This window comes from Haemaphysalis longicornis, unplaced genomic scaffold, assembly GCF_048455015.1.
Source record: "Haemaphysalis longicornis isolate Haplotype H1 unplaced genomic scaffold, Haemaphysalis longicornis Haplotype H1 scaffold_1, whole genome shotgun sequence".
In the NCBI taxonomy this organism is placed as follows: Eukaryota; Metazoa; Arthropoda; class Arachnida; order Ixodida; family Ixodidae; genus Haemaphysalis; species Haemaphysalis longicornis.
This window is the reverse complement of record NW_027526203.1, coordinates 405394944-405417797: the sequence shown is the minus strand read 5'-3', so window position 1 is coordinate 405417797 and position 22854 is coordinate 405394944. Positions and strand designations below refer to the sequence as shown.

Genomic DNA, 22854 nt, shown 5'->3' with positions numbered 1-22854 from the left:
AAAATTAAAGGGAAACGGGAGAGAGAGAGAGAGAGAGAGAGAGAGAGAGAGAGAGAGAGAGAGAGAGATGTCAGCTTTATCATCTTTTATGTGTTCTTGCCACTGTTTGGTTTATCGGGATCTGTCACAGTAGATATTTCTGTTCCTAATAAAGTTTCCAGTTGCTAGTAGCGAGTAGTCGTGTGTACTCTCTTTGCGTCGCCGTCTTTCTTATCCGCGCCTTTTCATAACGCGCATAGAATGCTTATTCAGTAAGGTCAAATATGGGTAATTCGAAAGTAATGTTAAATAGACACGCAGAAGGCTTCCCCTCAAACCGAAGGATTGAAGTACTAGAAGAAGGGTGTAATGTAAGTGTCCTGGGCAAGTTGCAGGCGGTGATTTGAACCGCGGGAAGGAAATCAGGCGTACATTTAGTATGCCTGGTGAGCATTCGTCAAGGCACTGAAGTAATGAACACTAAGAAAAAAGGGGAGGAAAAGGTCTCAACTTTCGCTATTGGTCCCTCCAGCCACGTAATTGTTCTCTCCGGGTGACTGGTTCGTCCCTGAGTCTAACTCAACGAGAGGCGCACGGTCACGCGAACCAAGCAAGGAAAAACCTTGCTCATAAGCAGTAAATCAGTATGATCCGTATCGCCAGTTGATATCACAATACTTTAGCAGTCATAGCGCTTGATCAGACCTCAGTGCCCCAAGGAATATATATATTTTTATTTGGCGGCTCTTAATTTTATCTTTTATGATTGTCCTAGTAGCCCCCGCCACTATGCACCATCCTTCGAGCATGGTGTACCGGAGTTTTTTTAGAGGTGGGTTACGTGCTTTGTTCCTCTCAATGACTTAAACAAAATGGTGAAAATAAACAAATAAATAATTAAATTAATTAGTAAATAAATAAATAAATAAATTAGTAAATAAATACATAAATAAATAAATAAGATTGTGAGACCGATCGCTATAACTGTTGTGAATGGTTCCCTATAAATTCAGCTGCGTCGAAAGCAATGTGAAAATATCGCGCTGCAAGCCTTCCATTTTCGGAAAAGCGCTGATGAATCAGCGTCGTGGCACGAGGCAAGCCGGAAGTTCGTACGAGGCCTCAATGGCGCCCAGAGCTCAGTAAAGTTGCAACGCCGTATTCTCTCCGCCGGCGCAAACATTAGGGATTTATGCGTGAAAGGCTTCGTGCCTTGCCATCCTGCAAAGCACTACCAGTACGGTGGACAAGTGGCTTCGGAACGCTCCGCCGCTCCGCTGTGAACCTCGTCGTTGCGGCAGGCGGCCGTCAGAGGGTGCGCGCCTAGGCATAGCAGAGCGAGCTGGACAGGCGCCGCCGACAGACAGACCTCGGAGAAAACGGGGTAGAAATGCCGAGCCATTGAAACAAAGCTGGCCCGGGCTGCGTATACAGCATCCCGAATCCATCGGAAGGCGAAAGGTGAAATGACTGAGCCAGTATAGCGCGCGGTAATGGCCACGACACGAAGGGGAAGGAGGTGGGAAGCAAGCGGGCGAGGGCCAGAGCGGGAGGCGGGCTCCGAGGACGCGGGAAGAGCGAGGAGTATCGCAGCGATCAGGCTGGGAGTCCGTGTCTATTACTCAAGCCGAGCGAAATTGCTTCATCCCCAAGTATTTGATTAGAGACGGGCGTATATCTCGGGGAGGTGAGCTCATGAAAGAGTTAAATCGCTTGCCATAAATCAGACGGTCGGTACGCGGGCGCCGCCTTTGGCCCGCAGGCGAAAAAAAGGGGGACAAGGATACGAAGCAAAACAGAGAGCGGGGGTGGAAAAGGGGGTGAAAGATACCCAAGCGGGAAGGCGCAAAGAAATAGAAGAGTGAGAGAGGGAGCGTAGGTCGGAAAATGACGCACAAAAGAAGGCACATAAACGTCCGAGAGGGCGCGCCGATAGTGTGGGGGGAAGGGAAGAGGTCGAGCCCGGCATGCCAGGGCGCCCTGTCGGAGTCCGAGCCGTCGACGAAGCGAGCGGCCACTTGTTCCCGTACTCGGTTCCCTTCTCGGCCATTTCGTCTTTCTGCGCCGCTTTGCACTCATTTTTTCTCCGGGGGGCCTCCATTCGGGACCGGGTTCGGATTCGCGTCAGCCCACGCTCGCCGGCTGCCAATCAGCATTCGTCAATCGTAGAGTAGCCTGCCTGCCTCTCACGTCCGCTCCGAGAGCGGTATCCTGCGAGCGACGCCTTGGCCAGTTTCCTGCTCTTTTCTGCGGCGCCGGGCGCCTCGTATGTCTTGATAACGGTGTTGCCCGACCGCTCCGGGTGCTTGCGTCTCCCTCTGTTACATGCGCGGGTTGGCTTGAAACGGCTCGAGGGCTACGAGGCGGCGCTCTGCTTCAAGATTGAGCAGGCCGCGGTCAGCTGGCAACTACCAAAAGGTCTGAGGGCAACGCGGCTTGTTGTTGCTACAACAACGTTGGCTACAAACTTCTCGTTGACGGCGCTCCCGAGCTTTAAGATATCTGCTAACGTTGTACGTAGTTCCATGAATCGTCATCGGTGCTTGAAGGGTGCGTCACTTCTTGATGTCCGAAATAGCGTGCACTCATTTCCTGTGGCACGCGCTATTTACATCTAACAAGCTGTAACAGCCGCTTGATACATGTTTTGCATTGCGAAAAAAGGAAAAAAAAAGAGGTTTACACGCGAGACCGCCACTTCGAGGTCGAAGCATAAAAAAATCTGTGGAGGCCGCTTTGCTCGATTGAAACAAAAAACAACCGAGTAGTGGGAGGAACAATAAGCTAGTAGGACGCAACGTAAATAAAATCAAATTAACGCTTGCAAAGGTAAACTTTATTTTTCTCTTCGCTTATTACCGACGGCTATGGGGAAAGCCTCGAATAAGCAGCTTAGTTCAAAAACACCGAAAGAGGAATTGTACACTTTTCCGCGAATCACAGAAAATTCATTTTCGTTATCTTAACAACTGCGCGTCGCATTGTTTCACAGCCCCGCGAAGCGTTCGCATCGCGCTGCTGCTGTACACAGCGGACACGTGTATTACAGCGCTGCTCCACCTCCCCTTTTTCTCGGCTGTGTAACTGATGGTCGGTCGCGTGTTCGCCCCTTGTCCGGAGTGATTTCTCCGGCGCTCGCAGCAGTGGCGGCTCCTGCATTAGCCGCGCTCTCCTCGGGCGGCGCAGCGTTAGCAAACAGAGCCGCGCGCGCGGGGTCGCGTCGCACCTGCGCGCAGGTGCGCCTTATCGGCGTCGCGAGCGCGCTGTTCCCCGGAGCGTGAAGCAAGACAGAGGCCCCAGCGGGATCCATAACTGTCCCCGCGCTCCTAACGGGTCACCGGATGAAATGTCATTACTTAACCAGTGTCGTTGATAGAACGTCTGCGCGCGCTCCGATAGTAGGGCCCCGTAATGTATGGCTCGCTCGGACACGGCCGTAATGAGGCCCATAGCTCAACGCGGCCGCCGCTTGGGCGGCAACGACTGCCTTTTGCCGTCGCCGGCGGCCTTTTATTTTACTCGATCCTCGGAGCCGGGGGCTCCGCATTTGTCACCCCCAAAACCCATTCCAGTCCATCAAGCCCCGCAGCGCGGCTGACGGAGCGCCGCTTCCCCCGGGCCAGAAAACGACCCGCCGCGCGGGCCCGGGGCGTCGGCCACACTTAATCCCGGCCACGCACCTGACCGCGCCGCCCCCTCCCCTCGCCTCCGGAGGAGGCTGAATTTTCCCCCTCTGCACGTGCGCACAGCTAGGCGCAAACAATCGTGTCACCGCCAACCGCCTCCTTCCTCTGCGGCGCTGGTAAGGCCATCCGCGTCACCCGCTTTTCTTGTCTTTTCGCGCGCCACGGGAGAGAGAGAGGTCTGCCGAACCAATAGCGCAACTCTATAAAGTGAAACTAGAGAAAACACGAGACGAGGTAAGGACTTGGTTCTGAGCGCATTTGCAGAACGCAGAGGCGCGAGTTTCACGCGCATGGAAACCGCACTATCGAATGAATGTCCTGTTTGTACCGGCTGGAAAACTCCTGATACCTTTCCCACACGTTTCTGTTGAAGAGCGACACGGAGTGGAACAAAAAATGGATAAAACAAGCGCCTTAGTGCTGTGATTGAACAAATTAAGTATAAAATGGTACGTCTGCCTTTCGTAGAGTTTTCTTACATAATTTCTTCTTACTCTTTCCTCGGAACTGCCTAAAGTGTGAGTTTAAGGAGGCGATTTCTTTTCTTTCTAACGATGTTCACTTTTTTTTTTTTTCATTTCTCGGGCAGTGGTTTTGCGGTTGAGCTTTTTTTACCTTTGATGAGTCAGGACTTTTCCATCCGAAGATGACACATACACGGCCGCCCACGCACACACGCACAAACACGCACGCAAACTAGCTACTTCGACATTTGGGTGATAAATCCTCCAGAGTGACGGTGCTGGGGAGTTCAGGGTGCAAGAGAGGCGAAGGGAAGGAGAAATGAGGGGGAAGGGAGTAGGCGCGTCATTTACATGGCAGGCAGCAGCAGCAGCAGCAATGTTGGGGGCTGAGTGACCGAGCCGCTCATTACCACCGAGCTGGGCAAATTGCAGGCACCGAGAAGCGCGGGCCTGCAGTGCGACACCTGGCCGATCGGGAGAAAGCCGCAAGAGTAATGACAGCCCTGACAGCTTAAAGGCGCGGCAGCCGCTGTACACGGGCTCGGGAGGAGGCCGGTGACGTCGGGAGACATTTCTTAGATCTCCGAGGAAGATAGCGAAAGACAAATTGAGTTCAATTCGATGCCACGGCCTTCGATATGGTAAGTGCCCCGTAACGACTCCGGGAATGCCGCGGAACGCGCGAGCGCGGCGGCGCACTGGAGGACGCCGGTTTCGGTAGCGGAAGGGAAACACGAGCGGCCTCGCTCCGAGTAATCCCCCCCCGCGCACGTCGACGCGTGGGCCGACCCTGGGGACGCGCAAATCACCGACGCCTGCGATGGCGAGTCGAAGGAGTTTGAAGCGATCCCCGCACGCGTGAACCGAGCCCGCAGATACGGGAGCACATGAGCGCAGCAGTGGACTGGATCGCTACTCCGCCGATAGCGCTCGGTACACGAGTCAAACGCCGCGTGGCAGGCAGTAAATGAACACCAATATGCGAAAGACAGCATTTTCTGCGTTCCCCTCAAGGGTACAGTTGGGGCAATTCGTACTCAATCTCCTGGTGTCACAATAACTGGCAGTCGGTCAATGCGCATTCGAAATAGTTTGCATGCCTTTAGGTATAATTCGTCATGCGCTGCAAGTTGTAAATAAAGGGGCCATGCACACAAAACACAAGTTTGGTTCATTCGAAAGATTGCCTCTTTAGAATCATACTGACAGCACTATTAACGTAAACTTATCTCAAATAAGCTATATAATTAGGGGGAAAAAGCAATGGCCATGCGACTCGCTATATATATCATTTCCCGCACGAGAACCTATGACGTAATATGCACAGCCGTGCGATTGGCGGAGGTCGGGAAAAGCAAACGCAAGTTAGGCAGGGCTTATAAGCTTGCAGAACAAGGTATGTTCGCTAAAATGTAATGCATATTCATTTTATAGCAGTAGGAATGGTGGGGCAAGCAGTGGAAGTTACGAAAGTACACGTAAACACAGAAGTACCAGTGCGTGCTGCTGTTGGTATTGGTCTGATCGTGCTGTTGGTCTGACACGACACTGGCCGGTTGGCGTAAGCCACATTGTGTACGTGACCCTGTTTGTCGAGCATACCTAATGTTTGTGGGGATCCTGACGCCCTAGCCATTGCGCGATCACTGGGTTTGTGTCATTACGCGGCGCTCTTCCCCTCTCTCCTCCAAAATTCCGGCTCGTCTTGGCGCCACTGCGTAGAGCCGAGCCGTCTTTCAAACTCTTGCGTGAGGTGAAGCCTGCAGAGACCGTTGCGGCGATAAAACACTGTCACGCAGCGGGCGCTCCGCCCTGGTAGCGGAGCTAACCTCACCTCATTGGTCCGTTTGAACGATGCCCGAACCCGACTCTCGCCGGGAGGCGAACGCGCGCCCTGCGCGGGGGTCCGTTCGGGGAGACGCTTCCAGGACGCCGAAGGCGTTGGCCGAAGGTATGTGACGCTTTCTTTACCAGCCGGCGGCAACTCTGTTGCGCCGGCGAAAGCCCACCAGCCCTTCCGGCTGCGGCCCGTGCCCAAGGCTGCTCCTGTTGTCCCTACGCTTGCATATAGTAAGGCCGTACCTACCACTCGACGAACACGCCGTGCGGTACGCGCCTGTGAGCGAATGGGCCCCGTCTCCCTCGCTGCTGCGAACCGATCCGGCCAGCACGGTGATGCGCGCGCGCACAACGTGTGCGCACCCCGGAATTTGCCCTGACAGAAGAGCCCACTGGCTCTGCGCCGACGAAACGTGCGCACTTGCGCGTGGCGCCCCATCGCCCCTTTCACCTAACGGGAAGTACGTACCTGTACTGTAAATTGTGTAATTGGGACTGTAAAATATGTGACTAGAATGTTAGTATAAAATAAACGTCTTCCCTCCGTACCCTGGGCATATTCCTTTGTCGCCCCTTTCTCCACCTGCCCAACAGAGGCGGTGTTAAGTTGGCGCGACGGCGTTTCAGTATCGTGAGCGTGCTCAACTAGCTCGAACCCACGGTGGTTCCTCGCAGTGTGCATGAATGCCTGCCTTGTGCAATGCTAGGGTTATGCATATTGTGAGGTAGAGAGACCACATGTTTCACGAAACGATTACTTCCAAACCGTAACAAAAACAAGCCAGGTGCAAATACGGTCAGAAACAAAGAGAGGGCGGACAGCAGTCCTGCGCAGTATGGTGGCGCCAACTGGGAGGTCGGACGGTAAACAAGCCTTCAACGGTCCGCTGCAGACTAAACGGTGTACTAACTTTCGCCTGAAGACCTGTCCTTGTTACGTCATCACAAACGTCACGAAGCGCACAATTTGGCGGGAGAATCAAAATTTTGACTTAAATTGAATAATTTCTTACTGAATAAAGCATCGTTTGCTGCCGGACAAGCGCTGGGGGCACTATAAAACACCAAGTCTTTCGAATAAAACAAAATTTTATTAAATGCAGAGCATTTTAGTAACTCACGATGTCACCCGCGTTGGCGTCCGTAGTCCGCGTCGCTCCCCCTACACTATATAAATACTTGCCGGCGCCAGGTTTCGATCCTACGACTCAGCGGGCGGAACGCAAGGTGCACGGTACTCTACCAACTGAGCCACAAAGCCGACACAGAACGGAAGGTTACGAACGTGCCTTATATCCTTGACTCATTCAACCGTCGGCCAGAGGTGCGCCCTCTCCCCCGCGTCCTCCTCGCCTTCTCTCCGCTCGCAACGCCCTCTCTCGCCGCGTTCGGTTCGGGCGCACAACAGGTGGGGACGTGCGCAACACCCTCTCTCGCCGCGTTAGGTTCGCGCGCAAGAACAGGTGGGGCGCTCGCATCGCGCTCTCTCGCCGCGGTCGGTTCGCGCTTAAACCACATATGTCGTTCGCGCGCGCTGCGGTCGCTAACATCTGTGGCGTGATCGTGACGTCAGCATCACGCGTTCGCGTGGTGGCGATTTCGGCGCTATAACACTCTCTCGCGAGGGGCATTGGATTGGATTCGATTGGATTGGCTTGGATTTGGATTGGATTGGATTAAAGTGGATTGTGTTGGATTATGTTGCGTCATAGCCGCGCCACGTTGCGTCATAGCCGCTCCACGTTGCGTCATAGCCGCGGCAGGGGGTTCACGGCACGTTTCACCATCGACTTCATCGACAATGTCTACGCTGGAAGACAACAATTACAACAACAACCAATACGTAATCCATACGACTTGCAGGCGCCCCCCCCCCCCCCCGCAGAAATGCTCTGCATTTGATCGTGCCCCTCGCGAGGGGGATGTTTACGTGTCACAAGCCTCAGCGAGTCATGGTGAATTCCCGCGCATAGCGGTAAAAAGGTGCTGATCGAGTGAGAAATTGCCGGCATACCACGCAAGGCTAGGTCCACCCGTCAATAAACATCACCACCACCACCACCACCACCACCACTTTCGCGTTAACGGCCTGGGATTGAGTCGCTGCAATTCAAGTTTTTGTCTCCATGGCCCCTTTAAACAATAATGTGAGAGTGGTTTCTCAGTCCAGGAGCCCATGTGCTGTCCGGAATGCCCTAGCCCTGGTCACAAGCAGGAGGTGGTCCTCAGGTGGCACCTGAACACCAGTATCTCCTACTGCTCAGGGGAGGCGGCGGGTTTAAGGGCGAAAGGTAAGAGTTCTTTGCGCAGCCGAATATTATGTTTTTTCAGAGTTCCAGGTTCGTGGCAGAATTTATATTTAGCTGAATGTTGTGTGGGAAAGAGTAAACGCATACTGACTGAACGAGCGGAATGGGCTTATGTTTACTCCTCAGGAATATAAATACCTCGCAGAAGCTTTTGGTTCGAACATAAAGCGGCGGTGTTTTCATCATAATGCGCTGAGTGCAGTAGGTCAGCGTCAGCAAAGCAAAATGAGACAATCCTACTAAACTTGAACAGCAGTATCATGCTTCGCTGAATCTGCTGTACCGATACCGTCACTTATAGCCAAATTACCCCCTCCCCCTCCTCCTCAATGCCTGGATCTTCTCGTCCGTTGTCCAATAAAAGATCACATAAGACTGGCAGTGCCTTGTCAGACACGTAAAAAGACATGAATGTAACTAACGCGCCAACACGCAACACGTGTTGATGGTATGATCACAGGCGTGGAAAGATAGAATTCGCAGCGCTAGCTGTTATAGTTCTCCCCCATTTATATTCCCTGCGAGACCTCGTCATCAGCATTATCTTTTGTGTTATCGCCTGATCGTTTCGGGGTGCGCGTGGGTATGTGCACGTTGGTACATGGCTGCATGCTATAGGAAGCTGCGCACGTGTGGCGTTCATGACGGAGTTGCGCCGCAGGGTTGGCAGACAACAATAGTGTTTCCACGACATGTGCAGGGAAGTAAGCAGATACACAGCCGATTTTTAGGGGCGAAGCTCCTAAAGCCATGGGTCTGTCCATCCCTTGTGTCTCGTGGTACGTGACCGCTGCATGCTTTTGGAGATGTCGCAAAGTGGGCCGCGTTGCACGCGCAAGAACCGGCTGCAACCGGCAGCGCAAACTCGGCACCGGGAGCGCGAGCTTGTCTGTGTTCGCCAACGGAGGCGCGAGCGCACGTGCACTGCGAGGGGGAGATCACGCAAGAGATCACGCCACGAACGCAGGCAGTCGTTCTCGGAGATCGAACGAGACGCAAGGACCTTTGCTCGTTTCCTCTCGTCTTGTTCGGGCACAAGTTCGCCCTAAATAAAAGTTCTTTCTTTACCGTTGTGTCCGATCCTACGTGACAAATTGTGGTGGAGGTCCGGGGTAGTCCTCGATGGCGCGGGGTCTTTCACCAGGTCTGGGCCTGGGAGCATTGACTCCGAAAATAAAAGTTGATTTGTACAATGTACGCACACAGTCTTACGTCTTTCTTAATGATGTAATGGGCGAACTTTCACGGGAGAGTTACGGTTACCGATGATCTCCCCCTCTCGAGCTTCGCCCCACTTATCATCATTCATTCCGTGGATATGGCGTGATTTTTTTTCGTCTCGGACACAATACATACGTGCAACTGTAGCCACAAATTTTTTCGCGGTTGAACGCGGTTAAGCCAAGTTTGTCGATGGAAAACTGAGTTTTCGGTGAAAGCGCGCAAATGGTACGTCTGCCTTTCGTAGAGTTTTCTTACATAATTTCTTCTTACTCTTTCCTCGGAACTGCCTTAAGTGTAAGTTTAAGGAGGCGATTTCTTTTCTTTCTAACGATTTTCACTTTTTTTTGCATTTCTCAGGCAGCTGCAAGAGATAACACGGACGCTGCAGCTAGCGCCTTGTATCATTTTCAGTTGGCACGCGCCTTTACTCTTTCCCCTTATCCCCATCTTGGCTACCCTCCCCTTGGCACGAACGTGTGATTAGATTGTTTCACTGCAAAAGCCGTCGCTGGCGCGAATTGGTTCGGTCGATGGCCGAAGCATGGCCGGGGGCGCTTCCATCAGCGCGGAGAACCACCCGTGTGCTTGCTTGACCTTGAGCGCACGAGGAGCTTGCTTGAAGGTCATAGGGACGCTACCAGCGTTTCCAGGGTTCGTCCCTGGAGTAAAAAGTTTAAAAAGTAGCAGCAGCAGCAGCAGCAGCAGCAGCCACCACCGCCGCCCTTTCCAAACCTGGCTGAAAGCCAATTAAAGCTTCGCTTTAAAAATCGTGAGGTAGAAAAAATATGAGCACGAGATGGAGATCACGCGCCGGGAAAGGGAAGCAGTAGTACAGAAGGGTGGTCGAAGGAGGGCTCTGGGAAAGGGCGACGAAGCGCACCCCGGGGGGAATGGGGGGGGGGGGGGAGATTGAGCCTGAGGAGAAAAACAGCAGCGCCGGAGAAGAGTCGGAAGAGGGCTATGCGAAAGAGCGACGAAACGCCGGGGGAGAGTAGGCCACTGCAGCACGTACCATATGAGCAGCCTTGAGAGGTAGAAGGTACCGAAGGAAGCGAATAGGAGGCCCCTGGGGGTGGCGAGCGAGGGCCCGGGTCAAGCGGCGACGGGCGCGTCGGCAAGCATAACAAGCAGATCAGCGGAAAGCCCGATTCGATCGCCTTTCGCCTACACATTCTTCACCCAGCATCACCCATAATTTTTCTCTTACTACAGTCAATGGATACCCCGGATACAGTTCGCCCTAACGCTCCCCCCCCCCCCCCTCCTCCCGGAAAAATTTCTGCACACGCCCACGCTTCCAACAATAGCAGCAAAACTGCACAATGCGCGCAACTACCGTCGGCCGTTGGCGTGGCAGTTGCTAGTAACGTACCTAGTGTATTCGCCGCGAGCTCGACATGTAGGTGGCGACAGCGTCGCGCTGCTAGTGTGGATGCTCCGCTGAGCGGCCCGTAAGAATGCACACTGTGGGCGCGCTTCGTGCCTTTTTCCCGCCGTATGTGCGCACGAAAGGTGCAAACAAGAGTGGTATGCTGTAGTTCGGTTCCTCAACGTTCAATGTATAGCATGGCAGCGGCAGTAAGTTTTCATTACTACGCCAAAAAAAGCGACGACTCATCGGGAATCTCAAAATGGCCGTAATTGTGACAATGAACTTGTACGCTGTAGCTCGTAGCAAGCTCGATCTTTCCAGACTATGGCTTTGAGCCTTCAATAAAAGCATAAATAGAAACAAATCAGGAAGCCTCGATCTCTGAAATTCAGTTTACAACGGCAATCTCAATCGCTTTCACTGGTAGCATGACGCATTCTTGCATTTGTGGGATGCCCTGAAATGGTAAAACTGCTTAACTGCCCCGAAATTCTTTCTAAGAGCTTACGATATTTTTTGTGTGTTCAAAAGGCAACATAAAATTACTGAATTTTGATCAGCGGAAAGATATAAATGTAACCGCTCTAACGGGTCTTTTAAATGAAATTTTAGCGACTCTGAAGGAAGGTTTGATGAATAACGGTTTCGTATCACTTATTTACGGCTTTCGTCGCAAGTGAAATTGCGAATTGAATTGCCAATGCACGCAGTACAATCAACATCTCATGTTAAGCTAGGTTTCCGCAAAGTGTTAAGCAGGTTTACAGTGTGCAAACCAAACTTCTGGGACCTCACAGTGAGCAGAATTTTTCTGTTACGGCTGCTCTGTTGACCATTTGCTTTCCTTTTAAAATCTAACAGGTGCCTGCAACAGCGAGATGTGTTTGCATTCTTGCGTATAAGGTCGCTTACGAACCCTAAAGATGTCAATAAATGAAGTTGCGCTGTTGCAGATGTAGTAAAACATTTCCTTTTTATTTCTCGTTGCGAATCAGCGCAACGGGTTCCCGGTAACTACTTTGTTTTGTAAACTGAATATCGCATTTGTCTTGGCATTTAATTCTTGAGGATTGGTTAAAAAATGAAATTCTGTGCATTTAGTTTTTTTTTTTTTCAGGAAGGGGGGGGGGGGTCCTTCCAACGTTGCAAGAGCAGCGAGAAGAGAACGCATGTAACGCGAAAATCCAAACTATGGTTATCAGTATTACTTACAATCGAAACTACACTAGGCGTCGTGTTCTGTAGCGGTGAAAAAGCAGTACGTATTTTCAAAACTGATTAACCCCCCTTTGGTCCGGGATTGTCCAGGAATTGTGGCTCGCCTTTTTCAAAATTGTATTGAAAGCAAGCATTCTGGGATAAAAAAAAAACAGCGAGTCATGGCACACACCCCTCACACACGTGGGCAACAACGTGCATTATATTACGCGTTTTCTCCTCTTTCTTTAAACTTAGGTCCACCTTAAGAGGTTAAGACGTGACCATATTAGGCATTTGGTTATGCTGAGTGAGACACGTTTCTGGACAAGGTGATTCATGTCGGATTTGAAAATGATATATATGAAAATGACACACGAAATGCCACATGACAGACGCAAACTCACAACTGCTTAATTTTACCGAAAAATCCCCCCTAAATACTCTTGCGCATCCATAGAAAGGTATTTTAAATAATACGTAAAATTAGCAATTTGATACAGTTGAAAAATGTTTATTCCTCCTCCTCAGTATAAACAACGACTGTCCAAAAATGGTATTTATTTTAGAAAAGGTACGGGAAGGACACGATCACACAGGTGCTTGCGGGTGTAAAATACGTGTCCGGTATTGTATGGGCGATAGCGCACGGGTCGTGTGCAGTGTAAATGTTTTTGTTTGTTTCTTCTTTCTATAAGGACACAGCGCAATTTTACAAGGGTGTGGAATTTGCACGCGTATGCACAGGTCTTGTCGCTTCTTACCCGTTTCGCGTACTAAACTTTTATCCTTTAAATAATCACCACGCCGCCTTCAAAAAGCACCCTTCGACGTTCCCGAAACGGCAGACGACTGCACTCAACAATAAGAAAAGTGCAATGTATGGAAACAATGTTTATAACACGTTTCACACTCAAGCGGTGACCAGGGCGAAGATGTTTCGTGGAATTAAACCAGCGCATTAATCCGCAACGGCCGCTGACTATTGCGTTTCTAGAGGAAATGCGCAAGCAGAGGTAACTATGTCATTGCTTACTGCCAAACGAGCACACATATTGGTTGTTTTGTCGTGTGCAGCACGCGTCTTGCGCCGCACGCAACGTGAAATAAGGGCATTTCTTATTTTGCACCATTTGAGTGAGGTGAGCGAGCAGGAGCAGAGGGCATCTTCCCCGTCGGCAGGTAGATCTTGTGGCCTTCGATCTCCTGCCCATACCTCGGTTCTTCTCGACCCGGAAGCGGTTCTGACGTCATAACCATGCTTTGAACGGAGGACAGCTTCCATGCTGACAGCGCGTTAATAGCACACATCGGGACGTTCGTTTTCCTGTCGGAACGCGGCCTCTTATTGTTGTTGTTGCTCCTTCACTTATAGCATATCACCACAATAGGGATTAACCAAGAAACGGGGTAGCTCACTCGCCGCGCAGTCGCCTATTTACTGAGCAATGCATAAGAGAAATGCCAAACATCCCCCTCGCGAGGGGCACGATCAAATGCAGAGCATTTCTGCGGGGGGGCGCGCCTGCAAGTCGTATGGATTACGTATTGGTTGTTGTTGTTGTAATTGTTGTCTTCCAGCGTAGACATTGTCGATGAAGTCGATGGTGAAACGTGCCGTGAACCCCTGCCGCGGCTATGACGCAACGTGGAGCGGGTATGACGCAACGTGGCGCGGCTATGACGCAACACAATCCAACACAATCCACTTTAATCCAATCCAATCCAAATCCAAGCCAATCCAAGCCCATCCAATCGAATCCAATCCAATGCCCCTCGCGAGAGAGTGTTATAGCGCCGAAATCGCCACCACGCGAACGCGTGATGCTGACGTCACGATCACGCCACAGATGTTAGCGACCGCAGCGCGCGCGAACGACATATGTGGTTTAAGCGCGAACCGACCGCGGCGAGAAAGCGCGATGCGAGCGCCCCACCTGTTCTTGCGCGCGAACCTAACGCGGCGAGAGAGGGTGTTGCGCACGTCCCCACCTGTTGTGCGCCCGAACCGAACGCGGCGAGAGAGGGCGTTGCGAGCGGAGAGAAGGCGAGGAGGACGCGGGGGAGAGGGCGCACCTCTGGCCGACGGTTGAATGAGTCAAGGATATAAGGCACGTTCGTAACCTTCCGTTCTGTGTCGGCTTTGTGGCTCAGTTGGTAGAGTACCGTGCACCTTGCGTTCCGCCCGCTGAGTCGTAGGATCGAAACCTGGCGCCGGCGAGTATTATTTTTAGATGCAGAGCATCTGATTCACTCGCCTTGTCCCTCCGGCGTCGTCGTCGTCGTTGTCGTCGGCGTTGTCCACCCCTCCCCCATTCTCCTCGCTGCGCCAGCTGCGCTCTCCGCCGCTCACCCCCTCTCTCTCCGATAGCGAACACTCTCTCGCGAGGGGCATTGGATTGGCTTGGCTTGGCTTGGCTTGGATTAGATTGTATTTGGATTGGATTGGATTAAAGTGGATTGTGTTGGATTGTGTTGCGTCATAGCCGCGGCACGTTGCGTCATAGCCGCGGCAGACGCGCTGGGGCCGGCGCATGTGCAGTACTCTCTCTTCCGCGGTTTCCTCTCCTTCGGGTGCGCTGCGCATATAACCGGTGTGCCGTTCTCCGGCGAAGCAACATCCACGCTTGGCTCAAACACCTAGAGTCCACGCCGCTTTACAAGTACGCCAACGTCGTCATCGACTGGGACCGGCTTACGCAGTCCCCTCAATGTTATGCGCGCTATAAAACGCGGTCCCTTCGCCGCTCCGCCTATGCGTCGAATCTACACAGGGGTTCCCGCGAGGGGAGGTGGGAGTTTTTTTTATATAGTGTAGGGGGAGCGATGCGGACGCGGACTACGGACGCCAACGCGGGTGACATCGTGAGTTACTGAAATGCTCTGCATTTAAAACACGGAGTCACCTTGTGAACGGCGCCATCCCCGATAACGGCGTTTGCTCGAGCGGTGGCGCTGGATTGTCCGGTGACGTGGCCCCGGCAAAGCAGCCAGAAGGAATACGACGCATCGTTCTTCTTGTGGGTGACGTCGTGGGTCTTCTAACACGGCCCTACGCATATTATAGACAACCAGCGTAGTTGTTTCTGTGCGTGTATAAAATATCTGCAGGAAGGGCATATAACATAAAAGACAACAGGAATAGCGTGCACCTTACATAATACCCTTCGTTACGTAATTCACAATGAATTGGGTTCACGCAATTTGATCCATTCAGACACTGCCCGTAGCAAGAAAGAGTGCATAAAGGAATCAGTTCTAGCGAAGTACGGGGTGAGAAAATTGGGATGGTGATGTCGGGTGTGCTTAGTTGATAAGAAAGATAAGTACGGGGAGGGATCAATGACCAGTTTATTGTTAAGTCGCAAGAGAAGAAATTCAAGCCGTTGTATGAATATGCGTGACGCAAGATGCTGAATGTCATTTGCAGCCACCAGTGGAGAGGGTGAAGCAGATGGTAAGTATTTGGAGTATATAGAACGAACTGCATTCCCCTGAACCCGCTAGGTTTTATCAATAGTAAGCTTATTGTAAGGGCTATATGCCATGCCGGCGTATTCTAATTTAGGCCTCACAAAAGAAAAATAACTAAAGATTTACATTTGGAGGTCAGTTACGCAGTTCGTGTCTTAAAAAGCCAAGTTTTCGGAGGGCAGCTGAACATAAGTTGTCTACGTGCAGGTTCGAAGGCAAATTGCTAGTAATAGTCAAGCCCAAATATTTATTGTGCTGACTTCTACCAGTGTTGAAGACCCAAGTTGGTACACATAGTTAAGCGGATCTTTTTGGCGTGTCAACCGCATGCATACACTTTTTTTTTTTTTTGCGTTGAAGATCATTCACCATTCATCACACTACTTATGTATACCGAAAATATTTGTGTAAAGTTCGTTTTGTTCACGGTAAGAATCAATATCATGAAACAAAAGACAACCATCTGCAAATAATCTAGTTTGTACACTAGGGGTGATGACATTCACAATATCATTGACGTAAATAAGAAAAAAGCAACAGTCTCAGGACACTTCTTCGGGGCACACCTGATAATACATGAAGAGACTGCGAGCGCTCATCAGTAATCGCAACAAACTGCACCTGGTGGCTAAGATATTCTGCAATCCAGTTTACCAGGATATCTGGAAGGCCAATCCGCTTATGTTTTAAACTAATTTGGTCCTGGAGTACTCTGTCGAACACTTCACTGAAATCTAAAAGCATTATGTCAGTTTGCTTATCTTTATCGAGATTTAGTGCAGATGAGAGAATTACTGTAACAAATTGCGTCACTGTTGAATATTCCTTTCTAAACCTATGCTGAAAGTGTGTCAAAATAGGATGTTGGTCCAGAAATCCATAATTTGGGTGGCAATGATATGTTTAATTAGTTTACATCAGGATGAAGATATAAGCTTATAATTTTGAGGAGACGGAGAGTCGCCTTTTTTGAATGCAGGACTAATGCGAGCGGCCTGCCAGTCACCTGGTAGTTTCGACGAAAACAATGGAACACGAAAAATTTGATACAGAAATTTTACGACATTTTCAGCATACCTTTTTAGAAAAATATTTGGCAGGTCATCAGGTCCACACGATGTTACGGAATTAAGATTTAAAAGAATCGAAAATACACTAAAACAAGACGAAAGATACTCCACATGGTTCGAACACTTTACCGTTTGGTACATATGCACTCGATCCAGAAAATACACCTTGAAAATACGCATTAAAACATTAAAATGTTCAGCCATTGCTTTCTGATGAGTAACAATGACGCCATCAATTGCTATTTCGGTCATGGGCTTCCTTTCTGTCGGGAATGTAGTTGAAGAATTTACTTGGGTCATTTTTTATGAATTCAAAAGGGACTGGTGTAAACACAAGTTAACCTATGCAGTACATAGCCGGGCTGGGGATGCAAATATAGCACTCGCGCAAGCAGCAGTTCTTTAATAGTCCAGAAGATGATATAATTATGATAACCCCACCCCACACTTTTTCTCACCATTTTTTCCTGACATCATTAGGAGTGAGTGGTGGAATGGAATTGCTAGAATTTTCTTAAGCGTCTTTATGTGATAAGGACTTGTAAATGTAAAAAAAATGCATGAGACAATTTTTGTGAACCCAGTTTTTACGGTAACAAACCTCAGCTTTCACACATTGCCAAACCATCCCCGTTACTACCGCGGACGGTAACCCCTGTTTCGGTTCCTATTTCCGCCAATTGTTTTGGCAGGCTGTTTCAGAGTGGTCAAGTGATGTATTCGGGCGAACGGGAGAGCTTTTGCCACGGTAAGTATAGTACATCTAACGTTAAATATTGCTTGTATTCACTGGCGAGGCGCGCATGCAGCCAACGGTGTGAGTGCGGCGGCACTCGTTATGTCGGGCTCCGCGGGGTGGCGGTACTTGTCCGTGCTAAGCACATGACTGTGTTTCACGTTAACAAATTCTACCTCAACGAACGCGATGTATTGCCTCGAGTTGACTGTGAGTTCAATTAATAACATCTATGTTGACACCATCGTTGAGTATCGGGTTGAAACGGAGCAGACGACGCACGGTGTTTTTTTTTTTCTTTAGCGTGTGGGCGCAGTTGCCCAAGCCGCGCCATGTCCGTGGCACATCGGCCATGTCTGTGGCCGTTTCCAGTGTTGCCAAGCGAAGAAATTGACAGCCAAACTTTCCAACGAATACCACCTATGGGCAATTAGCGGAAGCTACGAGGAGACCGAACCATCCGTCGGGTTTACTGTTGCTACATCTAGGTGGCAGTACCATCCAAGCTGTGTCGTATTGCTCCCCGGCGGTAGGCGTTTATCACCGCTCGGGCGACTTTTACTTAGTGACGGGCACTTTGATGCAGAGAAAGGTGGCGCGCGACTGAAAATGGCGATAGAAACGGCAGCATTAATTATTATCGCAAGAAAAAAAACACCTTTTGTTGTCGAAGAAAAGGCGGAAGAATGTGTTGGGAAATTACACACGGGGGCTGCTAGGGCACCGGAATAGAGGGCTAAAAACAGATGATGTCCTGATAGGTTCTAACACATCCAGTGCCCACAGGTGCCTTTTATATTTCAACCCCATCAGACGTTGCAGACGGGAATGGAGCATGACCTCTTGCCGAAAACTGGTGTAGGACATATGTTGTATGTATGTCATTCCGAAGAGAATATCGAAGATCTTTTTCCCCAATGTATTCCCCATTGACCCATAAACGGCTTCAACTCTTAAACCTGCGGTTCGCGCTCGCTCGCACGCACACGCACCCACCCACCCACCCACTCACACACACACACACACACACACACACACACACACACCCCCCCCCACACACACACACACACGCACACACACACACACACACGCACACACACACACACGCACACACACACACACACACACACACACACACACACACACACACACACACACATATGTCCATATGTCCCGAGATCGCAGGATGGGAGGGGTGGGAAGTTGAAGGGAGAGGCATTGGTCAGGAAGTCGACAGAAGTAGGATGTTGATGGGGACGGGACCTTTGTAACCTGCACACAATGCAAAAAAAAAAAAATTACTTACCGCGAATTCCCACCGTACGCAAGACTGGTGCAAAATCTTGGGCTCAGAGTTTTGGTGTTTTTACCTATAATTGTGATTGATAATTTGTTATTGCTTATTTATTTCTTTTCAACAAACGACCACCCCCGTCTTTGCAAGTGAGTGTACTTCTAAGAGTGTACGGACAGGTGCGATTTCTACGCCAAGCCGTGAGGTTAATCAGCGCTCTCATGTTTCGGATTGCGCGCTACACGAAGACACCCGTGAAGCCGCACTTCCACCGTGGCTGCGGAAACCAAATGGCTGCCCCTCCTTGTAGATGGCTCAACGGCGAGAGAAGTGTAACCCTCGCTCTTTCACCGAAAACGACGCAAAGAAATACGCGTCCTGTCAATAACAGTTCACGGCACATTCTTCGTGCACCAAGCTTGGCAAAAGCTGCGCGAAAGCAAAACAGAAAACGCGCTTATAAAGTAAATAAAACAGAAACAGTGCAAGGCCGCCTGGACCGGGGCTAGCAGCGCCCGAAATGGGACGTGAGTTCGACATACTTTGGGTTGTGTGGCAGGGGCGCAGTAAACAGCTGCAGTGCCGAAAGAAAGCGCTGGCCACAAGCAAGAAAGGAAACATCGGGAACTACATGCTCCGCGGCTGCGTCAAATTTATGGCCTACACGCCTTTGGAAATAACGCTCAGGATGAATGTCTTAATTAAAGCTACGAACGACCTTCTCGCCACCTCCTCCAGCGGCATTCAGGAAGAGCGCACGTGAAGAGGGGATAAAATGCGAAAAGGAACGGCCGTGATCCCGAGCAGGGGCACGGAGAGAATAGGCGAAAAGAAAGGACGAGGATGAAAGGACGAGCAAGCAGGCGGCGTGGCGCGCCAAGTGAACAACAAAAGAAGACTGGCGGAGGAGACGTAGGCGAAGTTGCACGCCGTATAAACATTGTTCGGAGGGGAGAGGGAGCGATCACGTCGTGGCGCGCGCGCGCGCACATACGGCGTAGCGCTTGTTTTAAGATAATCACGGCGTGGCCCCTTCTCCCCGGGCCGAGCAAAGAACAAAAGGATGCGGCGCGCTGGACGACGCCCCCCGTCCCGACTGTGCGTCGGCGATATTTATGGGGTCCCCGAGCGCGGGAACACCTTTCACGGCGGCCGAGCCCGAGAGGGACGGCGTTTTTGAGGATAGCTCACGTATACGACGCGAGCTTTCACGTCTCGCTTTAATGTTCCTCCCGGGCTGGTAATGCGGCCGCTCTGTTTACATCCGTCCACGGCTGAGTTCCCAGATAGACGACTGACGATAACTCAAGTCGCTCGCGAATGAGCAAGCGCCGCCTCCTGGCCGCGCGGCCAAAACAAAGGCGCGCTTGTTGAGCGCCCCCACGTCCTCTCTCTTTTGCCTCGGAAATGGGAAAACGTGGTCACACCACGGGCGGCCGTAATTACAGCCCCGTGTGATTGGCTGCGTCACAAAAGCCCAGAGGAGACAGCGGCAGACAGCCGGACTCGAAAGGACGAGTCGAAAGGGAATAGCAACAATGTTACAGGTAGCGTTCGTATCAGGGGATAATCTTTAAAAGTGAAGCAGGAATGCTTGGAATTACTTGGGATCACTTGGAATTGTTAAGTATTGCATCCCACGCTAGTTGTCTACAATACCCGGGGGCATCGGTATGAGACTCACGACACAGCATTTTTTTTACTTGAGTATTCATCCATTCTCTCGACGTCGTTTTCAGTAGCTCTGAAATGATCGCAGCCACTGTTCTTTTCTTCTGTGCATTCGACACCCACGCAAATTTAGAGCACCTACTCCATTGGTGCCTGCTGTTGATGTTGTTGCAGTCTTCATGTCTGATTGCTAATATCTAAGTGAACGGTCTTCATAAATGGTCTACAACGCAATCATTGACGCCCGTGCGACTGCAACCCGCCACTTTGAAACCGGTTTTGAGGGATTGCTGCATACCGCAAATGCGAATGTGAAGATGGGCGTACTGCCGAATGAGCCGGGAGGCGTATTGTAACGGATGTAGTGAAAGAATGCCCAGCACTAAAAATGCTAAGAAAAGAGAAAAGCCAGGCACGCTACGCAGCGCTGCCAAGATGCGACGGGAATACACCGAACAGGGGCCGTGAGCTCAGACGAATCCTATACGCTTGTCGGGAAAGAAGTGCTAAAAGGAGTGGCAAAATCCAGCTTACGCAAAGTTATGTAGAGTCGAGAAAGTGCAGAAGTGGCCATGTCTCGTCCACGATTGCCCTCTGTGCTTTTCTAGGGGCATATATTCAGTGCCCTTAATTATGAAGCATTTCCGGATTTACTCCGGCGGGTTCCATCGTCGCTGCTCGAAGAAAAAGGTTCGCTGGTGGGAATCATGCCCCAAGCGAATACACTGTTACCGCTCGCATTTCTCTTCGATGTATTCGTACGAACGCTGAGTAGGTATTTCCATGAATGGAAGAAGTAGTTGTTCATGTAAACAAAAAGGGGTAGAGCGAGTAGAGGGAAACAAACCCGGAAAACGCAAGGGATAGTAGAATGTTTTACCGATTTTCTAACACAGCAACGGATTTCGGGGGAAGGCAGATGCCAAAATGTGAAGGGAAAGTATAACCGCTAAGACGACTGTAAATGTGATTGGGAAGCGAACCCGGGAGTAATAAATGCTAGTTGGATGCTACACCATATTGGGGCCCAGGCTATAGGACCTGGAAGGATGTAGATTAATAATCCGAAGAAAAAAAAAAAAGTAAACGTATGGGTAATCGATACAGCTAGCTACCTAGGGTCGCACTGTCTGTGCAGCACTGTGAAGCATATGTGAACTGAAGCAAAATCATTGAAAGATACAGTAATGGACCTTAAATAATGCGTGGGCATCTCGTCTCTCTCCCTCGCGAACTAGAAGCTCGACCGAAGCGCGCGCCTTGCTGGGGCTCCAGAAGTCAGCAAGGCGTCTACTTCGCCGTTTCTTTCTCGCTTTCGCAATTTTTTTTTCTCTCGCTTCAGTTTGTTCTGTGGCTTTTTATATCTTGACCTCATCGTGCGAGGGCGAGGAATATAGATTTTCTTATTTAGTTACGTAATTTTAAATGGTGTTTTTTTTATTTCTGGTCTTTACATTTTTATTCAACCGATTATCTCCACTTATATTATCATAAAGAATAATTGCGTTAACTTCACCCATTATGCCTTTTTCTCAGGTGCAAGGCGTTACACGGTTGGTGCTTTTCCACCAGTTTTTGTGTTTAGGTTTGTTTTCTTGATAAAAATTGTTTGCCTTCGTACTGGGAGGGCGCAGTATAAAGTAGACATTCGTGATTTTGTTAGTTCAATATTATTATTTTCTCGTTTATTATTTTTAAAATTGTTTCCGACCATTTATCTCTGTTTAAATTATTAGAACGATCAAACGTGTCAACTTTGACAGTTACACATTCTTGCGAAGATGCAAGACGTTAGACGGTCGGTGCTTTTTTGCAGTTTTACAATTTCTTTTCGTTTCGATTATTTTTTCGCATTTTTTTTACTTTGTCGTCATTGCGTGAGGGCGATGTATAAGATAGACATCGGTTGTTTTATTGGTTCATTTTTATTTTCTGTTACTTTTTGTATATTTTGGTTATTTTGGGGGATTTTTTTTTTTTTCACTTGGCCGTCATTGAGTGAGGGTCGTGTATAAGATAGACATCGGTTATTTCGTTGGTTCATTTTTTTTTTGTGTTACGTTTTGTATATTTTGGTTTTTAACATTTCCGTTGACCAATTTTGTCCACAACACTATAAATTATAACTATGCAATAAGTTCACCTTGCCAATTATGCATTTCTGCGCACGTGCAGGGCGTTACACAATTGGAGCTCGGCGCTATGTACTCGGCAAAGAATGCTTGTGTATTAAAAAACGAAATCGTGCTAACGCGTCAAAAATTAAGAAAAAATCCACTGGTTGATCTTTAAGAATGGTTGAGCACCTCGACCTCTCTTTCGCGAACTCCAGGCTAGGCCCGATGCGCTCGCCTTGCTTCGCTTCTACTAGCCCGCAACACGGCGCTTCTCGCGTGCCCCTCGTATACATTGTGCCAACCGTGCTTTGCGTTCGAGAAGTAAGTAACAACGGTCGCTCGCGTTAGCACTGGCTGCCTCTCGCTCCTTTGCAGTCCACTAGTGACGGCATTTCGATTGATTGATTCTAGGGTTTAACGCG

The 22854-nt window shown here is 50.0% G+C and overlaps 1 long non-coding RNA gene across 3 annotated transcripts in view; it reads right to left on the bottom strand.

Annotated features, from left to right (window-relative positions):
• LOC144172329 (uncharacterized) overlaps positions 1 to 22854 on the bottom strand; it is a 202173-nt gene that overhangs the window by 22180 nt on the left and 157139 nt on the right. For all 3 annotated transcript variants that reach the window (XR_013323000.1, XR_013323001.1, XR_013322997.1), the window contains one exon: positions 14977 to 15122. This is a non-coding gene — a long non-coding RNA (uncharacterized LOC144172329). The remainder of the gene's footprint in view (positions 1 to 14976; positions 15123 to 22854) is intronic.